Source organism: Rana temporaria, chromosome 4 (assembly GCF_905171775.1).
Source record: "Rana temporaria chromosome 4, aRanTem1.1, whole genome shotgun sequence".
Lineage (NCBI taxonomy): Eukaryota > Metazoa > Chordata > Amphibia > Anura > Ranidae > Rana > Rana temporaria.
In genome coordinates, this window is record NC_053492.1 from 43,392,628 (window position 1) to 43,413,174 (window position 20,547).

At 43.5% G+C, this 20,547-nt stretch overlaps 1 pseudogene; it reads left to right on the plus strand.

Moving 5' to 3' along the window:
* The first annotated feature begins 1,971 nt into the window (after positions 1 to 1,971).
* LOC120935606 overlaps positions 1,972 to 20,547 on the plus strand; it is a 98,826-nt pseudogene continuing 80,250 nt past the window's right edge.

The following is a 20,547-nucleotide window of genomic DNA, read 5'->3' on the forward strand; positions in this document are numbered from 1 at the left end:
CACTGCATTTGGCAGGCAGTACTGTCACTAAACACAACCCATTTTAGTGTATGGAGCCGTGCTGCAACTGGCATGCACTTTGTGTGGTTGTCAGCCTTTTTAGGGTTAAAACAGGCAGTGAGGAAATGACATACCTAGCCGGATTCAGGTAGAGGGGCGCATGTTTGTGCCGGCGTAGCGCATCTCATATGCGCTACGCCGACGTAACTTTGAGAGGCAAGAACAGTATTCACAAAGCACTCGCCCCCTACGTTGCGCCAGCGTAACGTAAATTGACCAGCGTAAGCCCGCCTAATTCAAAGTAGGGAGGTAGTGGGCGTGATCTATTAAAATGAAGCGTGACCCCATGTAAATGAAGGGCCAAACGAACGGCGCATTTGCGCGCATGCTCAGAATCACGTCGAATTTACGCCCTAAGATACGACGGCTCAATGCCTAGGAAGTGAACGTAACCTACGCCCAGCCCCATTCACGTACGACTTACGTAAACGACAAAAAATACGACGGCTGTTCCGTCGTCCATACCTTTGCATGGGTTGCGCCTCCCTATAGGTGTTTTAACTTTACACCGGACGTACGCCTTACGTAAACGGCGTATACTCATGCGACGGCGCAAGTACGTTCGTGAATCGGCGTATCTCGGTCATTTGCATATTCGACGCGTAAATCAATGGAAGCGCCCCTTGCGGCCAGCGTAAATATGCGCCCAAGATACGACAGCGTAGGAGACTTACGTCGGTCGGATGGAGCCACATTTCAGGCGTATCTTCTAATAAGAATCAGGCGCATTGATACGGCGGCGCATCTGTGCACTTACGCTGCGTATCTCAAGATACGTCAGCGTAAGTGTCTGTGAATCCGGGCCATCATCTCCTCACCACCTCTCAAATGCCCTCTAAAAAGCAATCCACCCCATATCATTTTTGGGATGGGCAGCATGGGCTGCTGCACTTGAGAACTCCATAGAATAACAATATGTTATGCTTGTGGTTGATCCCTCTCCACAATGTAAGGGCTAACTGCGATATATTTATCTTATTCCTCGCTCCACCATCAGCAGCTCTCCTTCTGTGTCTGCTGCATACTCATGTACAATGCAGGACTGTAAGAGTTAACAGCTCCTCCCTAGATTCATTCTGTAAAGCGATGTGCAAACTGTTGGCGCTATATAAATCCTGTATAATAATAGTAATAGATGACGATGAGTAAAGTGGGGCATACAGTGGGTACGGAAAGTTTTCAGACCCCCTTAAATTTTTCACTCTTTGTTATATTCAGTTTTAATTTTTTTAATAAATCTGCAAAAATGTCAACAATTCTGTGTTTTTCTGTCAATATGGGGTGCTGTGTGTACATTAACGAGGAAACAAAAAATAACTTAAATGATTTTAGCAAATGGCTGCAATATAACAAAAAGTGAAAAATTTAAGGGGATCTGAAAACTTTTCGTACCCACTGTAGTTTGACCGAACCACAGCCGCTTCCGTAGGGACCAGCCAAATTTCCATCCTTGTATGGCCATCCCTGTTTGACGGAAGTCGATTGTTAGATAAAATGCAGAGAATGCAGAGAACCTTTAGAATCACTTTAAAGTGTTACTAAACCCAGGACCCTGCATTCACTATATCTGGTCTCCCACAGTACACAGAACATGGAAATGCAATTATATTAGTGAATATACACTGCTAAATACCTTTTCTGATCAGCAGTATCTAGCAGTCTTGTGACTTCTATTAATGTTTGGTTAAAGCTTGTAGGAGGAGTTTTCTGTTTCGCCTGACCCTTTTTCTGAACAGTGTTGATTGGCCCTGTGCTGATCACATGCACTCTCCCAAGAAAAAGAAAACTCTCTAGCAATACACACCAAACTGAGCATGTGCAGCCTGTCCACTAATGCTCTGTTCTAACAGGAAATGGTCTGGAGTCAGTGGAAGAAGAGGAGGATCTGTGGATACAGCATCACACAGCCTTTATACACAACGCAGAGAATTAACTCCTTAGGTTCCACAGTGAGTATAACAAGCATGCTTTTCTACATATCCAGACTGATTTTACTGTTGTGGGTTTAGGAACACTTTAACTACTTCAGCTCCAAAAGATTTACCCCCCTTCATGATGACCAGGCCATTTTTTTGCGATATGGCACTGCGTTAGTTTAGCTGACAATTGCACGGTTGGGCCACTCTCTTTCCCCACAAATAGAGCTTTCTTTTGGTGGTATTTGATCACCTCTGCGGTTTTTATGTCTTGTACTATAACCACTTCCCGCCCGGCCTATGGCCGATTTACGTCCGGGAAGTGGTTCTGAAATCCTGACAGGACGTCCATGGACGTCCTGCAGGATTTCATGCCGTGCGCGCCCGTGCATCTGACACCCTGCATCTCCGATCTCGGTAAAGAGCCTCCGGCGGAGACTCTTTACCACGTGATCAGCCGTGTCCAATCACGGCTGATCACGATGTAAACAGGAAGAGCCGTTGATGGCTCTTCCTCACTCGCGTCTGACAGACGCGAGTATAGGAGAGCCGATCGGCGGCTCTCCTGACAGGGGGGGGTTCGCGCTGATTGTTTATCAGCGCAGCCCCCCCTCGGATCGCCACACTGGACCACCAGGGAAGCCCACCCTGGACCACCAGGGTGGGCCAAACAAAAAAAAAGCATTGAAAAAAAAATAAATGAAAAAACTCTTAAAAAAAAAAAAAAGATGCCAATCAGTGCCCACAAATGGGCACTGACTGGCAACATGGGTAGATCAGTGCCGCCCCACAATGTCCATCAGTGCCACCCCAAGTGTCCATCAGTGCCACCCCACAGTGTCCATCAGTGCCACCCCACAGTGCTCATCCATGCCCAGTGCCCACCTATCAGTGCCCATCTGTGCCACCCATAAGTATCCATCAGTGCCACCCATAAGTGCCGCCCATGAGTGCCCATCTGTGCTGCCTATGAGTGCCCAGTGCCGCCCATGAGTGCCCATCAGTGCCGCCCATGAGTGCCCATCAGTGCCGCCTATGTGTGCCCATCAGTGCCGCCTATGTGTGCCCATCAGTGCCGCCTATGTGTGCCCATCAGTGCCGCCTATGTGTGCCCATCAGTGCCGCATACCAGCGCCGCCAATCAGTGCCACCTCATCTGTGCCCGTCAGTACTACCTCATCGATGTCCATCAGTGCCATCTCATCGGTGCCCATCAGTGCCGCCATATCAGTGCCCGTAATTGAAAGAGAAAACGTACTTATTTACAAAAAAATTAACAGAAAAAAATAAAAACGTAATTTTTTCTCAAAATTTTCAGTCTTTTATTAGTTGTTGCGCAAAAAAAAAAAATCGCAGAGGTGATCAAATACCACCAAAAGAAAGCTCTATTTGTGGGGAAAAAGGACGCCAATTTTGTTTGGGAGCCACGTCGCACGACCGCGCAATTGCCATTCAAAGTGCGACGGTGCTGAAAGCTGAAAATTGGCTTGGGCGGGAAGGTGCGTAAGTGCCTGGTATGGAAGTGGATAAACAAAAAAAGACTGACAATTTTGAAAAAAAAAAAACTTTTTTTTACTTTCTGCTATAAAATACATCCAATACATTTTTTTTAAATCAAATGTCTTCATAAATGTAGGCCAATATGTATTCTGCTGCATATTTTTGGTAAAAAAAAATATCCCAAAAAGCCTTTATGCTATCATTTTCACCAACATTGACCCTAAACTAAACAAGGCCAGCCAATGCTGGGAACTGGAGCTTTCCCTAGACTATAGGGATGAGCCGAACACCCCCCGATTCGGTTCGCATCAGAACCTTCGGACGGACCAAACGTTTGCGCGAACTTTAGAACCCCATTGAAGTCTATGGGACTCGAATGTTCAAAATCAAAAGTGCTAATTTTAAAGGCTAATATGCAAGTTATTGTCCTAAAAATGGGGTATCCGGACCTGGGTCCTGCCCCAGGGAACATGTATCAATGCAAAAAAAAGTTTTAAAAACTGAAGTTTTTTCGGGAGCAGTGATTTTAATAATGCTTAAAGTGAAAAAAAAAGTTAAATATTCCTTTAAATATCGTACCTGCTGGGTGTCTATAGTATGCCTGTGAAGTGGCACATGTTTCCCATGTTTAGAACTGTCCCTGCACAAAATGACATTTCTATAGGAAAAAAGTCATTTAAAACTGCTTGCGGCTTTAATGTAATGTCTGGTCCCGGCAATATGGATAAAAATCATTGAGAAAAATGGCATGGGTACCCCCCCAGCCCATTACCAGCTCCTTGGGGTCTTGTATGGATATAAGGGGAACCCCACACCCAACTTGAAAAAAGGAAAGGTGTTTTCTTGTGAAAAAAAAAGGAAAGGCGTGGGGCCCCCAGGCCCTATATACTCTGAACAGCAGTATACAGGCGGTGTAAACAAGACAGGGACTGTAGGTTTGTTGTTAAGTAGAATCTGTTTGTAATTTTGAATTGGTACATTTTTGCAAAGGACACAGTACACCAACTGACAATACTTGGAGCTCCCTGCCTGTGGTTGTATAAGAACACCAGCAATTGTAGTCAGGTAGCTTTAGGTGCACACTGTGCAAAGTACACTAAAACTGGATACTGGAGGTCCCTGCCTGTATTTGTATGAGAACACTAGCAATTGTATTCAGTTAAGCTTTAGGTGCACACTGTGCAAGGGACACTAAAACGAAATACTGGAGGTCCCTGCCTGTATTTGTATGAGAACACCGGCACTTGTATTCAGGTAAGCTTTAGGTGCACACTGTACAAGAAAATACTGCACCTAGCACAATCACCTGCCTGCCTGTCAGTATATTAGGAAGTGAATACAGGAACGGATCTAGCTAAACTGAATATAGTGTATAAATATATATACAACACCTGGGATACATATATATCCTCTACACTCTAACTGCAGCTAACTGACTCGCCTGCCTGCCTGCTCTATCTAACTCAATTGAAATTACACTGTCTCTCTCTCTCTCTCTCTCTATCTCTCAGCACACTGGAACACACTACAGTACACAAGGCCGACTTCCAGGCGGCCTTATATAGTGTGGGGCGTGTACTAAGTCTCCTGAGGCATAATTGGCCAATTACGGCTGTCTGTACAGACGGCGCAGTGATTGACCAAGCATGCGGGTGATAGTGCATGCTTGGCCAATCATCAGCCAGCAATGCACTGCGATGCCGCATTGAATTATGGGCCGTGACGCGTCACTCGAATTTAGCACGAACGGCCCATAACGATCGCAATTCGACGAACGGTCGAACATACGATGTTCGAGTCAAACATGGGTTTGACTCAAAATCAAAGCTCATCCCTATCGATCAGCGAGTTATAACGGGACTGCAACATTGCGGTGGACAGATCGGACACTAAATTACACTTTTTTGGGGACCAGTGAGTGACACCAATACAGCGATTAGTGCTAAACAATATGCACGGTCACTGTACTAATGACACTGACAGGGAAGGGGTTAACATCAGGGGCGATCAAAGGATTAAATGTGTTCTTAGGGAGTGCTTGCTAACTGTGTGGGGAGATGCTTTAACTGTGGGAAGATGGAGGTCCGTGTTCCTGCTTAGCAGAAATACAGGATCTCTGTCTTCCCCACTAACAGAATGGCGCTCTGCCTTGTTTACATAGGCAGAGCGCCATTCTGCCTCTTTCGGGAACGATTGTTGGGTGCGATGGACCCGCTGATATGCTTTCGCTGTGTCCAATCACAGTGGGAGCAGCTCGCCGGCGGCGCACGTGTGCGTTGCAGACCCGTATGTGCAGAATAAGTGGTCACTACTGGCAGTCATCAGGGTGTGGGAGAGAGGACTGCTCATAGAAGGCTGTACACAATTACTTTGTAGATTCCATCCATTCTCTTTTCCAACAGGATCCCATGAGTGAGAGCCTGCAGACCTGCTACAAATACTTGAATGAGACGGGCAGGAGCTACTCGCCAGTCACCCAGGCCTTAGAAGGGGAGCTTCGGTGAGTGTTTTGTCTGTTAAATACGATTTGTAGAAAATACTGTTTTTGAAAAATGTGGCAATTTATTTTGTCTGAGTTGCACAAGCATCAGTGCCTTAGCATTGATGGGATGTCATCTGATGGGGTCAATCTAGCCTATGGACATTGTATTTCATTTTTAAGTAGCTGGAATAGCACCCTAGGATGCCAGCAACAGAAGTAGCATGTACTAGTGATTTTAGCAGAAGTGGGCATCACTAGAGGGTGGATTGGTTGCAGAAATTGTATTAGATTGTAAGGAGCTGTCTTCTGTCTGTACTCCTTAGGCACATATTCTGTATCCTCTATCTGGTTATAAGGGCTATGGACACTGTGGAGGACGACATGACTATCAGTCTGGAGACCAAGATCCCCATTCTGAAAAACTTTCACAATCTACTGTACCAGCCTGACTGGAGGTTCATGGACAGCAAGAAGTATAGTCGCCAAGTGCTTGAGGATTTCCCAACTGTGAGTAAAGATAGGGACTCATTTATGTGAACCATTCTACTATGGCATTATTTTTCATTTCAAAGCACGTTTCTTTGGACTCTTCAGTAGATCACATCAGCACTGTGTATGAATTATTGTTATGCCTTGTACACACGATCGGAATTTCCGATGAAAAAAGTCAGATGGAATTTTTTCATCGGATATTCCGACCCTGTGTAGGCCCCATCTGAGTTTTTCCTTCGGAAATTTCCGACGGACTTAGAAAGAGAACACGTTTTCTTTTTTCCGATGGAAAAAAATTCTATCGGAAATTCCGTTCGTCTGTATGGAACTCCAACGGAGAAAAAAACGGGGCGTGGCTTGCCTTGGAAGAAGATGGCCGCTTGAGGCGAGAGCTCAGTCATACCTCAGCCCATTATATTTCGTTGTAAGGGTATTCCGCACCGATTTCCCCCCGAATTATGGGGACTTCTTCCCAGAACAACTCAGCTTCATGTTCCTGGTCCCCGAGAGGCGCATCCAGCTCTAACCACACAATCCCGGACCTATTTCGTTCATGGAGAAACAACATGGCGGCTGCTCCTCCTCCCGCCTCAAACTCTCCTCAGCACCACCTACGGATTACGATCCTTCCTCGAATGCTGATGTTCCGCCATCAATGCCGCAATTAAACATTCAAGATTTTCGTTCGGTAGCCACCGACAATAAAAATACATTGTCTGCTGCCATTTCTGATCTACGCTTAGACTTACAAGCAATGGCGGGGAGAATACAGAAAATAGAGGACACTACATCGACTCATCAAAAAGCACTTGACCAAATTCATTACCGGGTTTATTCCCATAATCAACGCCTCTGTGATATACAACGTCATGTCGAGGAACTCGACAATAGGGGCCGACGTCACAACCTAAGAGTGAGACGCCTACCTGAAACCGTTGACAATGAACAATTACCTCAGGTAATCTCAGACGTATTTAACGGCATTCTCGAAAGAGCTCAGCGCTCTATAATCCCTATGGAGTGCATTCACAGAGCTCTACGCCCTAGAGGTAAAGACTCTGACCCACCGAGAGACGTCATCTGTTACGTCAATGACTTTGCCGTTAAGGAAGCAGTCTTTAAAAATGCCTGTGAAAAGACCTGGCTGTCCTTTGAAGACCATCAAATTCAGATAAACCAAGATCTTTCAGCTATTACTCTCAAAAACCGAAGGGATCTGCTCTATTGGAAGTTCTGAAAGCAAAGGGAATTCGCTATAGATGGAAATTCCCGTTCTGTCTTTTTGCATCTCGCCAGAATCGTTCAGCTCTCCTACATGTACCTGAGGAATTGAATGCCTTCTGCATGCAATTAGACATGCCACTTGTTGCTGTTCCAGACTGGTACGCTGAGTTCATGATTCCAGATGACCGCTGCTCTATCCCTGAGGAAGAACCGATGGAAGCCCAAAACTCCAGGACACGCCGACCATGTCACCATCACCGGCTGGAGCCAATGTTCATAATCGTCTTATGCCGAATAGCCCTTCTTCGGAACCTTTACCTCGTAGAACCCGCCGAGATCAAATGTCTAATCCCCGCTGAATTTACGTGCTAACCGACGTGGAATTATGAAGATACGACTTTTGTGATGATTCTTTTGTTCAGAAATGCACTTTGTTATATCACTGTATATGTCCGGTGAGTTTTTCCAAAATTACCAGTTACTTTTGTTGTTTCCTGGACTCGTTATTATAACAATAGTTCTTGGATCCCGGTTGCCTTACACATTGGTATCGTTATACCAACACTATCTACTACTTCTACAACCTCCATTGGATTTTACGCTACCACCTTCACCTTTCTACATTGCCTTTCTCTGCTTTTCAATATTGTATGTATGGAGACTAGATGTTTTATCTAGTTTCAACCTCTGTTCTATTTCAACAAAGTGTTCGCATGGCAAAACTATCGGCTGAACTTTCTTGTCTTTTCGTTGTTACCTGAATTTGCATTTATCTCCCATAACATGGGTTACTGTGGTAAGACTCGATGAACTAAAACTTTAAACTACTACGGTTGAGATTTGCTCTTGATACATACACCTCTTGTAATATCTACTTCTGTCGATCTGATGACTGCTACTGAGAGGTTGAACGATTTGATCCGTGTCACAATTCTTTGTAATTATCCTGACCCTACGATCTTTTCTCTTGTGGCTACACCGCATATATCCTTACAGGTATTGGAATGTTGTCTTTTTATTCTTTATTGTATACATGCTACGTTTCCGGTTACTAAACCGGTTCCAGTTAATATATATCCCCGACATGTAATATTGCGAAAAGACTCACCATATTTAAATCAAAAATGCTCCAGGTGAGACTTACTCTTGACGCCCACACTTTTTAAACAAAGTCTATTACTGTCAACATGTTGGCTACAGCTAACTGATTGGGCAGATCTACCCGTATCACGATCCACTGCAATTATAGTAGAATTGCGTCCTTTTTCTTACAGCTACATTACATGACAACAGACAGATGTTGAAACATTGCCTCTTATTTTTTAATAACACCATACTGTATTTTTACATTTATTATATGTTTTACATTAAGTGATATACGTAGTATCATAGTCAACAGGGTCATATGCGCACAAGCCATACTAAATGTCAGGAAGGGCATGCCAGCACCCAAAATGGCGGCCATAGAGGTCGAGCTGGGTCCTCAGCTTCCACAGGAGCGCCGTTAGCGCGCGTGCGCGCTCCCGTGCGCCCGCGCGTGCGCGTGCACGTGCGGGCGCCGCGGCGTGCACTCTCTGAGTGTTTTTGGCGCCAGACAGGCTATTTAGGCTGGCCTCTTCTTGGACTCAGGTGCTGTCCGTTCTATAGCGTTTGGCTAACCTACCTAGTAACCTGTATCCTGTTTCCTGTACCGTTGACCCGACCCGGCTTGCCTTTGATACCCCTGCTCTCCGCCTGCACCGACCCGGCTTGTTTTGGACCCTGCTTTCGCCTACTGATTCTGCTACTCTGCTGCCAGCCCAATACCGACCCAGCCTGCCCTGTGACCTCGCTTCCGGCTTCCGCCTGTGTTCCAGACGTATCCGATAGTGCATGACCCGGCTTGACCACTTCCTCTACCCGCTGACAGTTGCCTGGGACTACCACCTGCACCTGTGCCTCTCCGCTACCTGCTCAGCAACTCCAGCTTGGCGACTCACCAGCGATCCTGCAAGGCACTCGTGCGACTTTGTACTTTGGAGTCTCCTGTCCACTTTACCAGGAGCTCGGAGTCAGAGCTGCAAGGGAGGCCGTCTTCCGCACATCAGGCTCTTACCGTCAGGGGCGTGACACTAAATATGTTTTATCTTATAGTTTTACTAATGTTGCTGCACTATTTATATCTGATACTTTATTTTCCGATTGAGATTTTTCTAGAACCTAGTGATGAATTTCTTTTTTGACCCCCCCTCTATCAACAATTTAAAATATCTGTGGTATTTTATGCACGATACTGGGAATTTTTTTTTTTAACAATGTACCTATTCCATAGTCATTTATAGATACCCCAATGACACCCACCTACTTAAGAATTGGCGACCCGGATCCATCCTTTAATATTCTTACTATCCGGTTTGCAAAACACAATTCGGTTATAATTCGCTATTGTTACACAATGTTATCAGCTGGATGTTAGATCTGGAAATGATTTCTGCTTTACATATGATTCGGACTCATACCCTGATTCTTTCCCTTTTTTATCCCGTCGCGTTTCATTACCGAATCTGGTCCAGTTAATTCCTCCCATTTTACACTGTTTGACTTTGATCACCATGACAATGTATACCACCAGATATCTTGAATGAAACTCTACTTAGGTTACTTAAAAGTAGACACTAGTTGGTTATATATGTTTGCGTTCTTACACTGTTCTCCCCAATTTATCTGCTTACCCTGACCGTTTACTGACCATGAACGACAGGGATTTGGTAGAGACGGACGATTCTATTATTTCCATTCAATCTCCCACAGTCTTCTCGAAAGTCAAGTCGACCCCCACACGGTGGTCTTATACTCATATTAAAGTTATTTATAGATTTTCTACGTTCATAGACTACTATTTATATCCGGATCCCCCCCACATCTGGTATACTCACTCCATTATATTAGTGAGTGGGATTTCACAGACAACCGGAACCCCTTCCCATTATACCTCTTCTCGACCCTCAATACTTCTCTGATTTTCCCCTTTATACCGATCTCCCCTGCCTGCCGCAGCCCTTGTGTGACTCATTTTTAGACTTCTTATAAATTGGTAAATTCTGACTACAACATGACAGCTTTACCTTCCACCAATCCGATCCATCCGGTTAAGTTCATATCTTTTAACGCCAATGGACTTAATATCCCGGAAAGACAATCCAAATTACTCTTGACTATGCACCACAACAAAGCTGACACAGTGTTTCTTCAAGAAACCCATTTCCGCTCCAACTCAACACCTAAATTATATAATCACCACTTCCCTGTGGTTTACCATGCTACTAATCCTACAGCCAAATCGAAAGGAGTTTCTATCTTAATAGCTAAAAATTGCCCCCTTCTGATCTCTGCCACCATCGCTGATGAAGAAGGTAGATATTTATTTTTGAAAGGCATCTACCTAAATCGCACTATTACACTAGCAAACATTTATGCCCCGAATAAACACCAAATCTCCTTTTTCAGATCCATCTCCGAACAACTAGCCTCTTTTAAAGAAGGTACTCTCATAATGGGAGGTGATTTTAATGTTCCACTCAACCCTACTCAGGACACCTCCACTGGCACTTCTTCCGTCCCATATACGACTATCCGGAAGATTAAATCCCACCTCCACGATCACTTACTCCATGACACCTGGCGCACTTTAAACCCAGATGGTAGGATTACACTTTTTACTCATCGCCACACGATAGATTTTTCAGAATTGACTACTTGTTCATTACCCAAAATGATTTATTTATGCTTAAACATGCTTCCATTGACCCTATGTTTTTTTCGGACCACAACCCCATTTTACTTACGATACTGTTCCCAGAAACACATCCGAGACCGAACTATAGCTCAAGAAGTGGAAACCAACATTAAATTATTCTTTTTAAGAAAATAATCCTACAGACACATCTCCCGTTACTAATTGGGAAACACACAAATGTGTAATCAGAGGTGTCCTTATTGCTGCCGCTGCAAAACGTAACCGAGATAGGAAAAAAAACGTACTCTGATCTCTTTAATAAAATTCAAAGATTGGAAAGTGCACATAAACAAACACAAGCTTTAACAACCTTAAGAGAACTTATTCAAACCCACTCTGAATTGCTTGACTTGCTGGGTAAGCAAGTCAGACGCAAATTTGTCCTGGCCAAGAAAACGTTTTACGAATTTGGCAACAAGGCTGGTAAGATGCTTGCCAAAGCATTACAAACCAAAAAAGCTAAGATGACTGTCCATTCCATATGTGACGAACAGGGACACAAACTACTCACTCCCTCGGCCATTGCCGAACAATTTGTTAAATATTATATGAAACTCTATAATCTCCCTCCGACTGATCCATCTATGTCACATGTGTTACGACCCTGACTATGAGAACACTCTGTCTCAAGTTTAGACTCCAGCTGTAGAGGCCTATCAGAATTAACCACCAGCTCACTCTCACTGAACTATAAGAGTATGGGGTCTATATCATCATATCCTCTGAGTGGAGCAAAACATGTAGTAAATTAGCACTCTTGATATAACACATAGAAAGAACCCCAATATAATTAGAGCAAGTATCTTAGTAGTTAATATGCATTCTGAGAGTGAGAGAAGGTGACAGTCCTGAGTATGGATAGCAAACACTATCTATGTGACGAAAGTCTATATATACATGCAGTTTAAGGGGTGGTGTGGACCAGGTCTCTTTGCACAGGAGTAGATGGTAATTCCAATATGTAGTAATGTAGTCTATATACTCATGCAGTTTTAGAGGTAGTGTGGACCAGGTCTGTTTGCACAGGAGTAGATGGTAATTCCAATATGCAGTAATATGGTCTATATACTCATGCAATTTAAGAGGTAGTGTGGACCAGGTCTGTTTGCACAGAAGTAGATGGTAAATCCAAATATGCAGTAATATGGTCTATATATACATGCAGTTTAAGAGGTAGTGTGGACCAGGTCTGTTTGCACAGGAGTAGATGGTAAATCCAAATATGCAGTAATATGGTCTATATATACATGCAGTTTAAGAGGTAGTGTGGACCAGGTCTGTTTGCACAGGAGTAGATGGTAAATCCAAATATGCAGTAATATGGTCTATATATACATGCAGTTTAAGAGGTAGTGTGGACCAGGTCTGTTTGCACAGGAGTAGATGGTAAATCCAAATATGCAGTAATATGATCAGAGTATACTTGCGGTTAGGAGGTAGTCCAGACTGGGAAGTTAGCACAGGTGCTGATGGTATCTCCTTAGCAGTATGCAGCGGTGGTGGTCCTTCTATCCAATATAGCAATGAGATTTGGGTCCAAGTGAGAGTGTCCCACAAAGGGGGAACTTCAAGGTTGCTGTGGGTTGGTGGAGGGTCTCCAGGTGGCGGCAGGGTCCAACAGGAATATTCCAACAACCTGCCGCCAGAGCTGGAGGTTTAAATAGCCCGGTCTCCCATCCACGCCGAGCGCCACACACTGGAACGCACTTCCGCGTTCCAGCGTGGAGCGCAGACGTCCGCGTACCGGAAGTGACGCGGATGTCTTCTTGAATGGAGCGCAGCTGTCATTGCAGGTAAAGCTGCGCTCCTTGTACACAAATTAACGCTAATAGCGTTACATACTCCCCTCCTCAAGGGGGCCCATCCGGGGCGCCTAATAGGAGATGGTTTATCAGGATATTTGTGATGGAACTGCTTAATGAGTCTAGGGGCATGAATATCTGATGAACGTTCCCAGGAATCATCTGTGGGAGAATAGCCTTTCCAACGAATCAAGTATTGAATGGAAGAACCTCTCCTCCTAGAATCCAAAATCTTCTCTACTTGATATTCAGTCTCACCAAAAACTTGAACTGGTGGAGGAGGTTGTGGATCTCTGTTTGGAAAAGGGTTTGGTTTGTAAGGTTTAATTAATGAAACATGGAAGGATGGATGAATCTTCCAATCGGAGGGTAAAATTAATCTGACAGCATTATTATTGATGATGTGGGAAATTGGAAAAGGTCCCGTGTACTGACGGCCAAGTTTCTTTGAAGGAATCTTGAGTCGTAAATTCCTAGTAGATAACCATACCAAATCTCCAATCTTATATGAAGGGGGTTTTGTTCTATGAGAATCATAATACTTCTTTTGTCTAATCTGTGCATCTTCAAGATTAGAACGGAGAGTATCTAGAGTATCCTTTATGGTTGATAAAAGATTCTGAACAGCAGGGACATTAGTTGAAGGAAAAGTAGACGGTAAATTATTAGGATGAAAACCATAATTTGCGTAAAAAGGTGAAAACTGTGAGGATGAACTGGAGGCGTTGTTGTAAGCAAATTCTGCATGTGGAAGTAAATGAAACCAGTCGTCTTGAAGATGAGTGCAGTAACAGCGCAGATATTGTTCCAGTGTTTGATTTACCCGTTCTGTTTGCCCATTAGTTTGGGGGTGATAGGCGGTAGACATGCGATGATCTATTTGTAGAGTTTGACAGAGAGCTTTCCAGAATCTAGAAATAAATTGTGAGCCTCTATCTGAAATGATCTGAGATGGTAAGCCATGAAGTTTAAGAATATTGGATATGAAAGCCTTTGCAGTCTCTTGAGAGGTTGGCAACCTCTTCAAAGGTACAAAATGGGCCATCTTTGTTAGAACATCAACTGTGACCATGATGGTGTTTGTTCCATTTGACCTTGGGAGGTCAACTATGAAATCCATAGAAATAACGTCCCAAGGTCTATTTGGTATTGGGATAGAAGTTAATAGGCCATAGGGAGGTTTTCTAGAATGTTTGTTGGTGGCACAGGTCTGACAAGAATTAACATAGTCCTGAACTGTCTTTGTGAGATTTGGCCACCAGTAATTTCTCTTGACTAAATGAAGGGTCTTAGTAATTCCAGGATGTCCTGCAAGTGGAGCATCATGAAGTTGTTTTAGTAACATAAGTTGCAATTTTGGTGGAACATATATCTTGTTGTTAAAAGTTAATAGTCCGTTAGACTCTTGTTGTAAACCCATAGGTAAATGAGATCTCTCTTTAGTAAGGGTTTGAATAAGCAACTTATTAAAGGTCATAGTAGTACCCAGAATCCTATTGGATGGAATAATTGAAAGTGGTGGAATCTCCAATGTTTGTTCTTCATGCATACGAGACAAAGAGTCTGCTTTAGTATTTTGAGTACCAGGAAGGTAGGAAATAACGAAATTGAATCTATCAAAAAATAGACTCCATCTGACTTGACGGGCAGAGAGAGTTTTGCAAGATTTTAAGTGTTGTAAATTTAGATGATCAGTGAGGATGGTGATAGTATGTGTTGAACCCTCCAGCAAATGTCTCCAGTTAGAGAGAGCATCTCTTATTGCTAGTAATTCTTTCTCACCAATAGGATAATTTTTTTCCGCTGAGGAGAGTGTCCTGGAAAAAAAAGCAACTGGATGTAGTGGTTCTGATAATGTTGGTTGTTGGGAGAGTACAGCGCCGAGAGCAAAATGCGAAGCATCTACTTCTAATGTGAAATGGTATGATGGATTTGGCAATTGAAGAATAGGAGCTGAAGTGTAACTATTCTTGAGTGTGTCAAAGGATTTCTGTGCATCCTCAGTCCAAACAAAAGGTATCTTTGAACTGGTTAAGCTGGTTAGTGGTCTCACAATAGCTGAAAAGTTTTTTATGAACTTTCTGTAGTAATTTGAAAAGCCGAGAAATCTCTGAAGAGCTTTCCTAGTTTGTGGTGAAGGCCAGGACAGAATGCAATCTACCTTAGATCGATCCATCTGAACTCCACTAGGAGTAATCTGGTATCCCAGGAAGGAAATAGTAGTTTGATTGAATACACACTTTTCAAGTTTTGCATACAAAGAGTGTGTCCTAAGCCTAGCCAGAACCCAGCGCACATGTTTGTGATGTTCATCCTGATTCTCAGAATAAATTAAGATGTCGTCCAAATAAATTACAACGCAAATATCAAGTAGATCATGAAAAATATCATTAATGAACCACTGAAAAGTTGCTGGAGCGTTACATAAACCGAAAGGCATTACACAATACTCAAAGAGTCCATATCGGGTTTTGAAGGCAGTTTTCCATTCGTCACCCGAACGGATTCTGATCAGATTATATGCACCTCTGAGGTCCAGTTTTGTATAGATCTTGGCGTTCTGTAAACGCTCAATGAGTTCTGGAATGAGTGGTAATGGGTATCTATTTTTTATAGTGATATTATTGAGAGAACAATAATCAATGATTGGTCGGAGTGAACCATCTTTATTCTTTACGAAAAAGAGAGCTGCACTTGCTGAAGAGGTGGAGTTCCTAATAAACCCCTTTTTGAGATTCTCATCGAGGTACTCCTTTAAATGTACAAGCTCTGGTTGTGAGAGGGGGTAGATTCGAGCAGTAGGGATAGGACTGTCGGGGATGAGGTCTATGGGACAGTCGTAAATTCTATGTGGAGGAAGTTTATCTGCATTAGTCTTACTGAATACATCAATGAAGTCATGTAAATATTCAGGTAGGTCATGTGGAATGGCGTCAGAGAAAGAAATGATACATGGCGAATAACAGAACTCTTTACAATAATCAGACTGCAAAGAAATTGATTTGGTGGACCATAAAAAATAGGCTGATGGAGAAGCAACCATGGAAGGCCTAGAACAATGGGAAAGACAGGTGATGAAATAATATCAAATTTGAGGGTCTCAGAATGACCAGTGGCACATGTAACCTTTAGGGGAGATGTCTGAGATATAACAGGACCATGAGTTGAACTGGACCCATCAATAAAGGTGAGTGACACTGGATTTTGCTTAAACACACAGGGGATTTTATTTGATTCTACAATACTTGAATCTATAAAGTTGCCGCAGGCTCCGCTGTCGACCATTGCTTCAATGGAAATCTCTTCTTGATCCCACTGTAGAGTAAGAAGGATAAAGATATATCGATTAGATGTGGAAAGGGATGAGTCTAATTTATTAATGTGGGAAAATTTACCTTCAGAGTTTTTCTTAAGTAGAGGACAAGTAGAGACAATGTGGTCTGGAGCTGAACAATAAAGACATAGATTATTGGCTCTACGGCGTTGCTTTTCTGCTGGAGTCAAAGGTCCTCTTATAGTTCCAAGTTCCATTGGAGACTCTTTTGAAGGCGATCTAAATCTTCTGAAGGAAGTGACTGGGTATGTATTTGCACGTTCCGCCTTTCTCTCACGCAGGCGACGATCGATAGTCACCGATAGGTGCATGAGATCTTCTAGAGTATCAGGGAGCACAACGCGAGCAAGCTCATCCTTCATGGCCTCTGATAATCCCAAACGAAATTGATTTCTAAGAGCAATCTCTGACCATTGGGTCTCCCTGCTCCAGCATTTAAATTCTGAAATAAAGTCCTCTACAGGCCTCTTTCCCTGTTTGAGGGTTCTGATTGAATTTTCAGCTGTTAGCTGTTTGTTAGGATCTTCATATAAGAGAGACATCTCATTAATAAAAGTATCAAAAGCTCCCAAAAGATCTCCATGTTCCTCTATGTATGTGTCAGCCCACACTCTGGGTTCACCTCTGAGATAGGTAATTAAAGTGAGAATCTTTATTCTATCAGAGTAATAAGTGCGCGGACGTAATTCATACATCAAACGGCATGAACTAATGAATTGTCTATAATTCTTCCTTTCACCAGAAAAAAGTTCTGGTGGGCAGACCTTAGCTTCAGGTCTGTCTCTAGCTTGTGCATGATTGAGATTGCGTAGGGTATCATTCTGAACACGCAATTCATTCATGTTAGCAGTAAGGTTATCCACTCTTTGAGAGAGTGTAACTAAATGATTTGCAAGTTCAGCTGGATCCATCTTGAATGTTCCTTTTTTCTTTTTAATGGGGGTTGGAATATTATGTTACGACACTGACTATGAGAACACTCTGTCTCAAGTTTAGACTCCAGCTGTAGAGGCCTATCAGAATTAACCACCAGCTCACTCTCACTGAACTATAAGAGTATGGGGTCTATATCATCATATCCTCTGAGTGGAGCAAAACATGTAGTAAATTAGCACTCTTGATATAACACATAGAAAGAACCCCAATATAATTAGAGCAAGTATCTTAGTAGTTAATATGCATTCTGAGAGTGAGAGAAGGTGACAGTCCTGAGTATGGATAGCAAACACTATCTATGTGACGAAAGTCTATATATACATGCAGTTTAAGGGGTGGTGTGGACCAGGTCTCTTTGCACAGGAGTAGATGGTAATTCCAATATGTAGTAATGTAGTCTATATACTCATGCAGTTTTAGAGGTAGTGTGGACCAGGTCTGTTTGCACAGGAGTAGATGGTAATTCCAATATGCAGTAATATGGTCTATATACTCATGCAATTTAAGAGGTAGTGTGGACCAGGTCTGTTTGCACAGAAGTAGATGGTAAATCCAAATATGCAGTAATATGGTCTATATATACATGCAGTTTAAGAGGTAGTGTGGACCAGGTCTGTTTGCACAGGAGTAGATGGTAAATCCAAATATGCAGTAATATGGTCTATATATACATGCAGTTTAGGAGGTAGTGTGGACCAGGTCTGTTTGCACAGGAGTAGATGGTAAATCCAAATATGCAGTAATATGGTCTATATATACATGCAGTTTAAGAGGTAGTGTGGACCAGGTCTGTTTGCACAGGAGTAGATGGTAAATCCAAATATGCAGTAATATGATCAGAGTATACTTGCGGTTAGGAGGTAGTCCAGACTGGGAAGTTAGCACAGGTGCTGATGGTATCTCCTTAGCAGTATGCAGCGGTGGTGGTCCTTCTATCCAATATAGCAATGAGATTTGGGTCCAAGTGAGAGTGTCCCACAAAGGGGGAACTTCAAGGTTGCTGTGGGTTGGTGGAGGGTCTCCAGGTGGCGGCAGGGTCCAACAACAATATTCCAACAACCTGCCGCCAGAGCTGGAGGTTTAAATAGCCCGGTCTCCCATCCACGCCGAGCGCCACACACTGGAACGCACTTCCGCGTTCCAGCGTGGAGCGCAGACGTCCGCGTACCGGAAGTGACGCGGATGTCTTCTTGAATGGAGCGCAGCTGTCATTGCAGGTAAAGCTGCGCTCCTTGTACACAAATTAACGCTAATAGCGTTACAACATGTCACGAGACAGGGAATGATTGAGGACTTCCTGCGACAATTTAGCCCCACTCCTTTATCTACTGCTGCAAAGACGGAATTAGATACCCCTCTGAACAAAGCAGAGGTAGAATTAGCACTGAAACAGATGAAACCAGGTAAAAGTCCGGGCCCTGTTGGACTAACAGTGGGTTACTACAAAACATACGCAGAAGTCCTCACTCCATTCTTTTTATCTGCCTTTATTTAACCACTTAAGAACCGGACCAAAATGCTGCCTAAAGACCCAAGGTGTTTTTACAGTTCGGGACTGCGTCGCTTTAACAGACAATTGCGCGGTCGTGCGACGTGGCTCCCAAACAAAATTGGCGTCCTTTTTTCCCCACAAATAGAGCTTTCTTTTGGTGGTATTTGATCACCTCGGCGTTTTTTATTTTTTGCGCTATAAACAAAAATAAAGCGACAATTTTGAAAAAAATGCAATATTTTTTACTTTTTGCTATAATAAATATCCCCCAAAAACATATATAATTATTTTTTCCTCAGTTTAGGCCGATACGTATTCTTGTACCTATTTTTGTTAAAAAAAATCGCAATAAGCGTTTATCGATTGGTTTGCGCAAAATTTATAGCGTTTACAAAATAGGGGATAGTTTTATTGCATTTTTCTAAAAAAAATTTTTTTACTACTAATGGTGGCGATCAGTGATTTTTTTTGTGACTGCGACATTATGGCGGACACTTCGGACAATTTTGACAAATTTTTGGGACCATTGTCATTTTCACAGCAAAAAATGCATTTAAATTGCATTCTTTATTGTGAAAATTACAGTTGCAGTTTGGGAGTTAACCACAGGTGGCGCTGTAGGATTTAGTGTACACTTAGTGTGTGTTTACAACTGTAGGGGGGTGTGGCTGTAGGAATGACGTCATCGATCGAGTCTCCCCTATAAAGGGGATCACTCGATCGATGCAGCGCCATAGTGAAGCACGGGGAAGCCGTGTTTACATACGGCTCTCCCCGTTCTTCAGCTCCGGGGAGCGATCGCGACGGAGCGGCTATAAACAAATAGCTGCGCCGTCGTCCCGGTTCGCTCCCCGAGGGAACCCGACCGCCGCGTGTAGCGGGGGGGGTCCCGATCGGACCCCCGACCCACGTCTAGGCGGGGACGTACAGGTACGCCAATGTGCCTGTACGTGCCATTCTGCCGACGTATATGTACATGCGGCGGTCGGGAAGTGGTTAATTTGCTAATGTTACTGAACCGCCAAGTGAACTTTTGACCGCCCATGTGGTAGTGATCCTAAAACCTGGTAAAGATCCCTCTATAGTCACTAATTACAGACCAATCTCATTGCTAAATTTTAATCTGAAATGGTTCGCCAAAAATTTAGCTAACAGACTTCTTCCTTTCATACCCCAACTGGTGGACCTAGATCAAGTGGGCTTTGTACCTGGCAGAGAAGCGAGAGACAACACCCTTAAAGCCATAAACATCCATCATTGGCTCACATCCACCAAAACCCCTGGATTCTTGCTTTCGATGGACACGGAGAAGGCGTTCGACAGGGTGGCATGGGACTACATGAAAGAGACCCTAAAGGCCACAGGCCTCCCATCTACCATTTTGAATTTTATATCTACACTCTATTCCGGACCTACTGCGAGAGTCTGTGTAAATGGATGCCTGTCGGACGCCTTCTCCGTATCAAATAGAACTCGCCAGGGATGTCCTCTTTCCCCATTGATCTTGAGGCCCCGTACTCACGACCAAACATGT